Consider the following 12,288-nt stretch of genomic DNA (forward strand, 5'->3'; position numbering starts at 1 on the left):
GATACACTGTAATGCTTGGAGACAATAGATGTAATACAGTGGAGTAATTAGGAAGCTAAGTTTTGAGTACTTATTACCTTTGTGCTCAATATAATTTATTTAATTATAAGTTCATATGATTTACATTTTAATAAGGGCTGTGTTTAACAGCCAGCTTGAAAAATTTCTGAAAATTTAACAATAGCCCTTGCAAGCTAGGATAAGCAGACTTTAGCACACCTATCCCCTCTTGCCCTAGTTACTTTCTATTTCATTATGTTGAGATCATTTTTCATGGTACTACTTACGAAATCTAATATTAGAGGATCTACTGTGTATTTCATTGTCTATTTCCCACATATCTATAGAACAGTCAGTCATGAGAATAGCAACCTTGTCGTTTTTCTCTGTATTGTACCCCAACACCTGCGACAGCCCCACCACCATGGTACAAGCCCAACAGATACCATCCAGAGACTGAATGAATTCAGAATACAGAATACTTGCCAATTCATGTGCCAAAGATAAATCAACTAATAGAACCTAGTCTAAGGCAATGGTGGGCATTTCAGATGAAGAAATTCATAAAGATAATACACACTGAAGATAATGAACCTCAGCGGAAAATTAAGAAGATGTCTTTGTTACAATTTTTATGCACTCTGCTCCCACCCTGTCCACAGCTGGAGACTGTTTCTCACCACACCTCCCCATTCAAAGATGAAAGCTAATTTTGAAAGCATGATCCTAAAATGTAGTTGATAAAATGTGGCTCTGATACCGGCAATTCAAGGGCTTCTCTTTGAAAAGCACAGTGTTAATCACTAAGGTGTTGTTCACCTTGGCTGAGCTTTAGCATTAACTGGGGTAGGGTAGAAAGAAGGGGTGCCTAGGAGGGTATTAACAATAAGACATTTGACCACCACTGTTTCTCCTTATGTACATTAATTGAAGATTTTTTCCTCGGATTTTTAAGGATTAATTTTTTATGTGATCCTTTGCTGCCCATGAAACCTAAGGTCTAACATATAACATGTAAGAAAACAGGACTAGTTAACACCACTTTCTTTTATCTCCATGTGTATAAATTACTTATCTGAAGATTAAGTTTACTGAGCTTGAGAATTATAAAGCCTTGTGTCTTAAAAATATATTTCAGGGGTTGGGGCACCTGGGTGGCTCAGTGGGTTATACCTCTGCCTTCAGCTCAGGTCCTGGGATCAAGCCCCACATCGGGCTCTCTGCTGAGCAGGGAGCCTGCCTCCCTCCCTCTCTCTCTCTCTTTGCCTGCCTCTGCCTACTTGTGATCTCTGTCTGTCAAATAAATAAATAAAATCTTTTTAAAAAAAATGTATATCCTTAAAGGGGAAGAAAAGGCCAGTACTGGAAAAGAAAAACCAACTGATGATTTTAAGAATTTCACCAATCCATATCAGCATCTGTGCTAGCCAGCCATTGCTGGCTTGGAAATAACTGCAATTTAACTCTCACAGAAGTCACCTGGTGTGTTGCATTGGTTCTCAGCAACTCTGCAAAATAATAAGATCCTCTTCAAGACTTTCAATGAGATGAACTTCAGGTGATTTCTTATTATTCTGGAACCAGTAAAGAAAATTTCAAGGGGCAGCCAGCCCCATCTTTCAAATGACTTTTCAGAAATGGGGGAAGTTGTACCATTTTCACTTCGAATCATTCATCAGGGAAGTAAAGCAGATTCTAAAAGGGAACTAGGTCACCAGGAGAAAAATTCTAAAGGCCATTTATTTGACACTGCCATGATGATCTTGGAGACAGCTGATCAAATTGTTCCACATTCCCCCCAAAGCTGTGAGAGTTTTGATAATTCAGTTTAAGTAAAGTAAAATAGCAATATGGTTTATTCTAAATAATTTTGTTTGGTTTCACCTATATAGGTTTTGTATTTTATAAAAATGAGATCATATTGGACATATTTCTGCTATTTGGGGTGTTTTTTGCCCAAAATTATGCTGTTGAGATTCATCCTTATTAATTTCTATAATTTATTTCTATATAAATTTCTATAATTTATTTCATTCATGTCTATTTTGCCTTGGTATGAATTGGCTGAAACTTATTGGATATTTTATTTTTGGTGGGCATTTGGGCTTTGTTTAATTCTTTGTTACTATAAGCAATAGTTGTATAATCTTTCTTGTATATACAAATGTATATATCTTACTGTAAAGAAAGTAAGAGAATGATAAACAAAAGACTTAGAATAGTGGTTCCTCTCAGAGGTGAGAGAGGGAAATGAGCATCAGAGAGAGGGTTGCAGGGTCACCAAAGGTATGATGATATTTGACTTTCTTAAGGTGGGGTTTAAATTGTGTGTGTCTATATACACACATATGTGTATGGAGATCTCTGCGTTTTATTATATATATATATATACACACACACACACATAGACACACACACACATAGATACACACATATATGTATACACACACTTTTTTTTAAAATTTGAGATAATTTTGAAATAATTCATACAGTGTTTTAAGAAATAGTAAAGATCCCTTATATCGTTCCCCAATCTCCCCACCGTGGTAACATCTTATGTGACTGTTGTATAATATCACAACCATGTAATTGGTATTGGTACAATCTATACACCTGATTCATATTTCACCAGTTTCATGTACATTCATTTAAGTGTGTGTGTATTTACTTCTCTGCAATTCTATCCCAAGTGTAGATTCATGTAGCTATGACCACAGTCAAGATACAGAACAATTCCATCATAAAGGTCCTTCATGCAATGCTTTTATCGCCATAACTATAACTCCTTTCCTTCCCTTCTTCCTAATCCCTACAAGCCACTAATATGTTCTTCATCTCTACAGTTCTGTCATTTCAGGACTGATATAAATATGAATGGCTTTTTAAACTCAGCAAGTTTAAAGATGCACCCAAGTTGTGTGTATCAATAGTCAATTCATCTATATTACTAAGCTAGTAATTACTAAGCTAGTCTATACATGGACTTTTAAATTGTGCCATTATAAAAAAAGAAAATGTAATGGGTTCAACTGGTGGTAAAGTTTAAAAGTTAAGAGAGAACAATGACAGAGAAGATTTTCAACTGACCCTTGGTTTTTAAGTGACACATTTTAAAGCAAGAAAAAAGAATGTATAATTGGCTGCTCGGGTATGTGTGGACTTGGGAGAACTATATGCGATCTCAGGAGCCCAACTTTGAGATTTTGGTTTCTGCTAACATATGATCAAGTCATTACTACTAAGAATTTTCCATTACTATAATCAGAGGAAAACATAGATTCCCAAAGAATGTTAACTGTTGATTTGACTGAGTTCACTGCATGGGACATACTCAGGGACCGTGGGCTAGTAATATATGCAGGCTAGTATTCTAACACAGTTTGGAAATCTTGATGTTTAAGGCAAAGGGGAGGTAAGTTCTATGAGGCTTCTCTCCTCCCATCATTTTTACTCATTCATTCCTGTCAGAATCGAGCCATTCATTCATTCAACAAATATGTTTAAATGCCAATCGTATGCCAGCACTAGGATCTAGTTCCTGTCATAAAAAATCAAATGGCCTAAAAAAAAGGAGAAAGACCAAAATGATTGCAATTTCGTCTTATGCTCTTAGTCATATGCTAGTCATATGCTCTTACCAACCCCAATATTTCTCTCTAGTTCAGATGAGAAAATGAAGGCACAAAGAAAGGGAACAATTTATATGGGGTCGCATAGGTGGAAATCATGGGTCATTGAAAATACCAATAGGGGGTGCCTGGGTGGCTCAGCCTGTTAAGCATCCAATTCCTGATTTTGGTTCCGGTCATGATCTCAGGGTTGTGACATCGAGTCTCACATTGGGTTACACGCTGTGTGTGGAACCTGTTTGAGATTCTCTCTCTTTCTGCCATCATCTAAATAAATAAATAATAAAGTATCAATGCAATGTAATAACCTCAGTGATAAATTTCCATACAGAAGTAATTCTGGAGATGGAGTCTTCACACCCAGGCTTCAAGCCTTTAGGCACCTTTTTTCTTTTTATCAACTTCAGAAAGTTTATTTATGACTCTTACATATTTTTTTCTTAAATATATTATTTTATTTTATATTAATTATTCTGGTTAAAATTGCACCAAACTACTCATTGTTAACTGTGAATAAATTTTTTAAACTCTTACTTCGTAGGCATTTCTGAAAACTGAATTCCTGAGAAAGGCTGAGCCTTCCCTACTTAGCTTCCCAGCAGATTCTCATGAACATACGTTTGGGCACCGTTCTAGAGAGTTTCTGTCAACTATTCCATTATTGGAAATTAAATTCCTTTCACAGCATGTAGGGAAGTGAACTCAGGTTATTCTTTTATCTGAAGGAAGAAATGAGCAAGCCAGTGTGAACCACCAGAGATGTCCCTTTCCTCCTTTTTCTTTTGTTTTCTTTCTCTATTCTCTCTCAAAAATATGAGGAAAATGGCTTCCTTTCATTCCTTTGTTTTGGCATTGCATCAGTATAACCCATTTCTCGGTCCCTGGGCATCGGGAGGAAAAAAACAAGAGGACAGCTGACCAATGAAAAGAAAGAAGAAACCTTAACCATGTTGCTGGGGAAGGTCTTCTGAGCCTTTGAGAGAGCAAGACGTGAAATCTCTGCCAACTGCTCCCTTCTCAGCTTCCTTTAGGAGCCTTTAATCAGAGTTTTAGCTCTTGCCCTGCCCAGAACATCATGGCTAAGTCTAGCCAGACTGCCCACACAAAGAGGTTTGTGGTTTTTTGGGGTTTTGGGGGGGCTAGGGGTGGGGAGTTTCATCACCTCTGAGCCTGCTGGATGGCACAGCTCTGGCTGTAATGGTGCCCACATCACGCCCATGCAGGCAGAGATAAATGGACCTGGCCGTCTGCTTCATAATTCAGTCAGTTGTGGAAGACAAACCCCAGAGCAAGGAGGCTTGCCTTACTCGGATTTATGTGGTCAGAATTCTCTCTCTCAAGTCATACACTCTTTTACTAACACCATTATTTCTGGCTGGTTTCCGGATGAATAAACTAAGCTGTAAAAAGGGTATGAAACGTATCCAGGGTCATTAGAGATAGGAGTGGTAGATCATTTAAAATACCAGGGAATTAACACAAGAAGTTTGTTTGTTGGTTTTTAAGTAGGCTCCATGCCCAACGTAGAGCCTCCTGCAGGGCTTGACCCTGAGATCAAGACCTGAGCTGAAATCAGGAGTCGAATGCCTAACTCACTGAGCCACCCAGGTGTTCCTAAATCAAGGAGCTCGGTACTTGAAAATGTGAGCCAGAACATGAAAGAAACATCCAATTAATTAGTTAATTTTTTTTAATTGACATACAGATGACACACAGGGTTGGCTACAGTCCTTCCAGGCATACATACAGCATGTGATTCCACAACTCTGCATGTTATGCTAGCCTCACCACAAGTGACACCTTTATTTTAAAGATGAAACAGCTGCAGTCCAGACAGGCTAAGAATATCATCCAAGATCATATTGAGACAAGAAACCCTAGTCTGAACAACCGTCTCTTAGGCCACCAGCTCTCAACTCTGTCTGCACATTAAAATTACTGGCGGAGAAGGGGGGAGCTTTCAAATCCAAACAAGCAAACAAAACCGTAAGGATGCGGATTCTCAGGATCCAATCCTAGGGATAGGATTCTGATCAGCCGGTGGGAAGTGAGGTCTGGGCCTCTGGGTCGTCGTCGTTGTTTTTAAAGATTTTATTTATTTGAGAAAGAGAGAGTTCAAGTAGAGAAATGCTGAGAGGTCTAGCTCCTATAGTGTTTTGCTTGTTTGTGGTCAGCAAACAACATCTGCCACCCAGATCCCCGGACTTTTCCCAGATGTTCGGCAGGCGCCTACCTGGGGTTGGTTGGCTTCACTGTGAGTAAACATGGGCTCTGGCTTCTTTTGTGCTGAATAATGGCTTCATAGGATCTAATTTCACAGATAAAATGCAGTATTGATCATTCTATTTTAGGATTTGGTACACAGATATTGGAGCAAGAATTGGTGAAATGCAGCTCCAGGGAGAAATAATTCAGTTTCCCATGGAAGTATTCTGCTTCTAAATTTGCTCCTGAAGACAATGTAGGGAAATCAAATGTGTGAGTCAGGCAAGATTGTAACACCATTAACTCTAAACCATTCAAATGACAAATAGGGTTATAAAGACAGGGTTAAATCTGGGACAGCCACTCTTTAAGGGAGACTTCAGATGTGTGCTCCGCTTTGCAACTGAGACAGGCAGATGGTAATTAACTGCATTTTCCCATAAGGTAGAATAAAATGAAATCGATTTGTAAGTGCTTACTCTTCACCCATGGAGAAGTGGTAAATAAAAATACCATTTAGCTAATATTTCAAAGAGGTGAAAATAAGTGTATTTTTGGATAGCAAAAATGTCCAAATTTTACTTTAATCATTCTTTTGGTAAATTCTTTAAAATATATTACCCATTTTCCCTACCATTTTATAAAAAGCACACAGCCTTGGGTCGCCTGGGTGGCTCAGTGGGTTAAAGCCTCTGCCTTCAGTTCAGGCCCTGGTCTCAGGGTCCTGGGATCGAGCCCCACATGGGGCTCTCTGCTCAGCAAGGAGCCTGCTTCCTCCCTCTCTCTCTGCCTGCCTCTCTGCCTCCTTGTGATCTCTCTGTCAAATAAATAAATAAAATCTTTAAAAAAAAAAAAAAAAGCACACAGCCTTTTTGTGCTGATTTGGGTCTTGAATAATGACAATTAGTTATAGGACTGTGTATAAGAAAATAATACTCTCCAGCATTACTGACTTCTTTTTTCCCCTAAACTGAAACTAAGCGGCCCCAGCCCACTGTTCTTTAAGTTCATCTATCTTTGCTGTTACTCACAGTCACTTCCTCTGATGCTGCTGGGCTTATTTTGGGTGGTCTTGCCTTCTAGTCTGTTCTTCTTCTTCTTCCCTCTGTTGAAATCTGGGAATCCAGGTGACAAAGCTTGTTAGAGCTGTTTTGAACAGAAGAATGAACAGGTTCTGAACGAAACAGTGGAGGTTCTCCTATGAGTAAGGGAAAAAATTACATTGTCTTGATGACTTGTATTTTCACTCTTGAGAGTTCTTAGGCCCCAGGAAAATGTGATCAAATCAATGTTAGATTAGTGCGGTTTTATTTTATTTTGTAAGTAAAATTAATCTTGTTATCTACCCTGAAAACATGAAAATATCTAGGACAAATGAATTATGCTTCTTTGTTTTACATTTGGCACCAAATTATAACCACAGAATACTCCTGAATGGGGAAGGCAAATATTCCATGTTTCCAAATAATGATATGATTGCTCAAATGGTTAACTGATGTTTCCAAGAGCAAGCAAAGAGTTAGACTCAAACCTGGCTGTGTAGGTCACGGAAAGTGAGGCCTCATTCCAGAAGAATTATATTGGAATCTTTAAATGGTGCAGCCTGTGTCAGCATTTTTAAAAAGCTGCACAGGTACCATTTTCAGTAGCATCAATATGTACCAAAGAGCAAAGAATAAATAATCTAACATATCTAAAAGATATGCAAGGCTATTTACTACTGAACACTCTAAAATTCTATATAAGAAAACTTAGGTAAATATATCATGTACACAAGTAGGAAGAAGACAATATTCTAAAGTTGTCAATTCTCCCAAACTGATCAATATATTCAATGCAATCTGTATCAGAATCCCAGCAGGTTGGTTTTGGTAGAAACTGACAAGTTGATGATAATTAAAATGAAATGCAAAAAGCCATGTGTAATCATGAGTATCATGAAGAAGAACAAATCTGTAGGACTTATCCTCGGATAGCAAGACCTATTATGAACCTACAATAGTTAAGCCAGTGTGGTATTTAGGCAAAGCTGGAACAGAAAAGAGAGTCCAGAAACAGATGCAGACCTGCACGGTCACCTGATTTATGACAAGGAAGTGCTCTCATGAGTTGGGGGAAGGTAAACGAAGCTGGGTCAACTGGACATCCAAATAGGAAAAAAAAATGTATCTTGGCTCCTACATTACATTATATGCAAATGCTAATCCCAAGTGGATTGCCTATCTAAATAAAGAAAACAGAACAGTGAAACTTTAGAAGAAAAAAGTGAGAAAATAAGTTTATGCACATGGAGCAGATAAAAATTTCACGAATTGACACTAAAAATACTAACTATAAAGAAAAATCTGATAAATCAGGCTACATTCAAATTAAGAACTTCAGTCCCTCAAAACAAGAAGTTAAGAAAGTTTCAAAGAAAGCCCTAGTGTGGGGGAAGATAATAACAATACACAAATTCAACAGAGATTCACATTCAGAATGTATTAAGTACTTCCACAAATCAAGAATGAAAAAGACAGAAAATTCAATAGGAAATTGGGCATAAGACTAAAGCAGTAACTTTAAAATGGAGGTTATATAAATGATCAATGAGTAAAGCAAAAAGTACTCAACTTCATTATCAGGGAAATTCACCTTGAACAACAAAATGGTGGAAATGACACTCAGTACCAGGTACAGTTGAGGATACGGAGCAACTAGAACTCTAACACGCTACGGGTGGACATGTGCCCCAGGATGACCGTTTTGGAAAACTGCTTGGCAGCATCTACTAATACATTCTAGATATGAATCTCAGTTGGATTTGTGTATCATTATTATCTTCCCCAATGCTAGGCCTTTCTTTGAAACTTTCATAACTCCTTGTTTTGGTGGACAGAAGTTCTTAACTTGAATGTAGTCTGATTTATACTGTGACCTAGAAATTCCACTCCCAACAGAAATACGTCCCGACAGAAATTTCCCTGTGTACACCAAAAGGCATGTCCGGCAATGTTCACAACAATGCTGTTCAACATAGCTTAAAGCAGAACAGGGGCCAATTACCCTTCAAGAGTGGAATGGATAAATTTCTATATTCACACAAAGGAACACTGTAAATAGTGAGAATCAACATACTAACAGTCCACAGAGTATGGAGAAATCCCACATACAATATTGAGTGAAAGAAGCCAGACACAAAAGACTGTATTCTGATTGTTCCAATTATATAAGTGTCAAAAACAGCCCAAACTCATCTGTAGTGTTTTTGTTTGTTTTGTTTTGTTTGCATATAAAGGATTTTTTTTTTTTTTAGGTTTCATCTATAATGTTAGAAGTCTGGGAAGTGTTTACCCCGTGTCAGGGGTGATGAATGCAAAGGGGCATAGAAGGAACTTCTAAGATGCCAATAGTGTTCTGTTTCTTGATGTGTATCCACCAAGCTATACACAATGATATGGACACTTCTCTTCATGCATGCAATAGTCAGTAAAAATTAGAATAAATAGAAATCTCTCTGGGTGATTCTATTATGTAGCCAGAGTAGAAAACCACCTGTGTAGAGCTCATATCAGGTTTCCTCCCAACCTATTTTCTTCCCCTCCCTAGACCCACATACTAAAGCCTTCCTCTCCCTAACTCTGGCTCCAAAGTGTCAAGCACTGTCTGGGTGCAAAAGATAAAGATAGGAAGAAACCATCATCTTGCATTCAACAAGCTACATGTTTTCTCCTCTATTAACTTCAGCCTGCCACCTGACAGTAAGATCCAACTGTCTACACAGCAGTTGTTATAGGTAAAGTTGTTACTAATTACAGCTGCCACAGATAACCTCATGACCTTCCTGAATAACTATAGTGCTAGCACACACATGACCACACCATGGGCAGACTCAATTGCAATCAGTATTAATTACATAGGAATGTATCAGGTACCATTTGATCCCAGGTGTAACAGAGTCTGTATAATAATGAACTGAGTTACTGGTACCTCACATGATGTTTCCATTATATCTGGCACAAGGATCATTCCACACACAGTGGGATGGTCCTATTCCTGGTCAACACCACATGCTTTCCTGACCATATTTGATAATCCTCATTTTCTTGCTGTGTCTTTCACAAGCAGTGTGTGAAAATTACACTCTCATCCCTTCTATTTATTATTTCTTCTGCCCCTCTCAACCCTCTCACTTTGAAATAAGCAAACAAACAAAAATAAGCAGTGTTTCTGCAGACTCTAGACTGCATTTTCAGAACACTTCTCCATGAGCAAATCTTTGTCCCCAAGTGCGTCCAATAACCAAGGTACCACCTGACATAGAAAGTCAAAGCCAATCATCTTTATCTTTCACAACACACTCTATCTTTTAAGAACATGGTCATTGATTATTTGACCATGGTCATTATGCCAAGGTTTGCCTTTGTAAACAAAGAAAAGATGACCTAACCTTGGCCTGAATCCTTCCTTTAGTTTACATCCTTTCTGAATGGTATAAGCAGAAAGTCTAAATAGTCCAGTGGAGGGGTGCCTGGGTGGCTCAGTGGATTAAAGCCTCTGCCTTCGGCTCAGGTCCTGATCCCAGGGTCCTGGGATCAAGCCCCACATTGGGCTCTCTGCTTGGCGAAGAGCCTGCTTCCCCCCATCTCTCTGCCTGCCTCTCTGCTTACTTGTGATCTCTGTCTGTCAAATAAATTTTTAAAAAATAAATAAATAGTCCAGTGGAAAGGGGCCCTGAGAACTTACCAATGACCTCATCCTTGGGCACAAATTCCTTTCTACCTTTATCTTCCCTCTTACCTAGATGAACCATCCTGATAAGACCACTTATAAGAATCCAGGAAAGGGGTGTTCATTAGTTCAGTAGTTCACCGATTACGACGTACCCATTCAGGTCTCAGGCTATTTGTTACTTTCCAGAGCAGCCTTCCCTTACTTTTCCAGAAAAATTTTGGTCCCCATATTATTAACTTTCACAGAATCATTTTTCTTTATAGCACTTAGTCCAAATGCCACTAATCCATCTTGGAATTATTTGTCTCATTCACCGATGTACCTCCGGCAGCTTGCACAATACCTGGCTCATAGTTAGATGCTCAGTAAATATTAGTGAGTGAATGGATGGATGAATAAGAGATGCCTACAGTGTTTTTCAAGGTTGGAAAGTTTTTTTCCTTTTTCTCCTCTAAGATTATTTTCTCTTGCTCTAAATAAGGTACATCATCTCTTGCTCTGTTCTCAGTAGAGATGAATGGCAAACAGGTGGCCAGCAGCTCCCATGTCAGAGCCCTCCATTTAATCATTAATCATGACAAAGATACTTATTCTAAAGTTTTTATGTCTTAATGATTTTCTCTGAAGGAGAGCTAGGTCATGATGTCCAACTCAAAAAAATAAAAATAAAAAAATTTAAAAAGGAGGAGGAATAAAGAGTAAAGTCATCTGTATTCTCTTGACTGACATTAGATTAGTATTTGGGACCCTGATAGGTGTCTGAGATTTTTCTTGAGATCTTGGCTAAGTCCTTCCAACCTTCTAATCTTGGATCTCTTCACGGATTAGGAAACTGGATAGGATCAAACTAAAGGTACCCTGCATATATGTATCTTTTTACCTTTATTCATTTATCCATTTACCAAATATTTTTAAGAAAATAGAATGTGCTTAGTTGTGTGTTGAGCACTAGAGACCAGCAGGGATAGAGAGAAATACGGTCCTGCCTTCGAGGTCCAGTCAATTCTGGAGAGAAAGGGTGGATACGGAAGTCTTTCTGCTATAGGAGCTGCCTCGATCAGTGATTTACCGCCTATCCTCATTAGGTACAGGGCTTATTAAACACAGAGTGCTGAACTAAACCCCCATTTTCTGATTATTGAAGGGAGCCTGAGATTCTGTATTTTTTACAAGTTCCCAGGTGATGCTGATGCTACTAATCTGGGGACCGTACTTTTAGGACAACTGACCTGGATGAAATGGAATATTAAGTTAGAACATAATTAGACTTAATAAATATTTGCTGCATGGATACATGAATGGATAGATCAATCAGCCAATCAGTTGAAATCCGTCACTACATCAATAGCATAAAACCCTTGTAAAAGGAGGCCACAGAGATGGATTTTAAAGTGGTTTATTTATTGCAAAGTAATGAAAGACACTGCCCCTTCTCTCCCTGTGGTCCCTAGCATGACTCATCACTAACAAATGGTATAGCTGGAATTAATCAGGCGGCTTTTCCTATTTATGTCTTGCTCTATCTGGAGTTGCAATGGGCATTGCCTCCTCTGGAGTGTAATTTGGGCTGACTCATTTCCCAAGTCACTAATAGAAAGGTCAGCATGACTCCCGTTTACAGCTGAAGGCATATGAGGAGCTATCAATCTTAAGTTGCACATCAGTGAGATTAGCTACCTTCACTTATGTTCCTTCTTGGCCACCTTGCCAAGAATCCAGCAGGTCATTTGAGCTAAAGGTT

The sequence above is a fragment of the Mustela putorius genome, unplaced genomic scaffold, assembly GCF_011764305.1.
Source record: "Mustela putorius furo isolate JIRA1106 unplaced genomic scaffold, ASM1176430v1.1 tig00000095_pilon_pilon_pilon, whole genome shotgun sequence".
NCBI classification, from domain to species: Eukaryota; Metazoa; Chordata; class Mammalia; order Carnivora; family Mustelidae; genus Mustela; species Mustela putorius.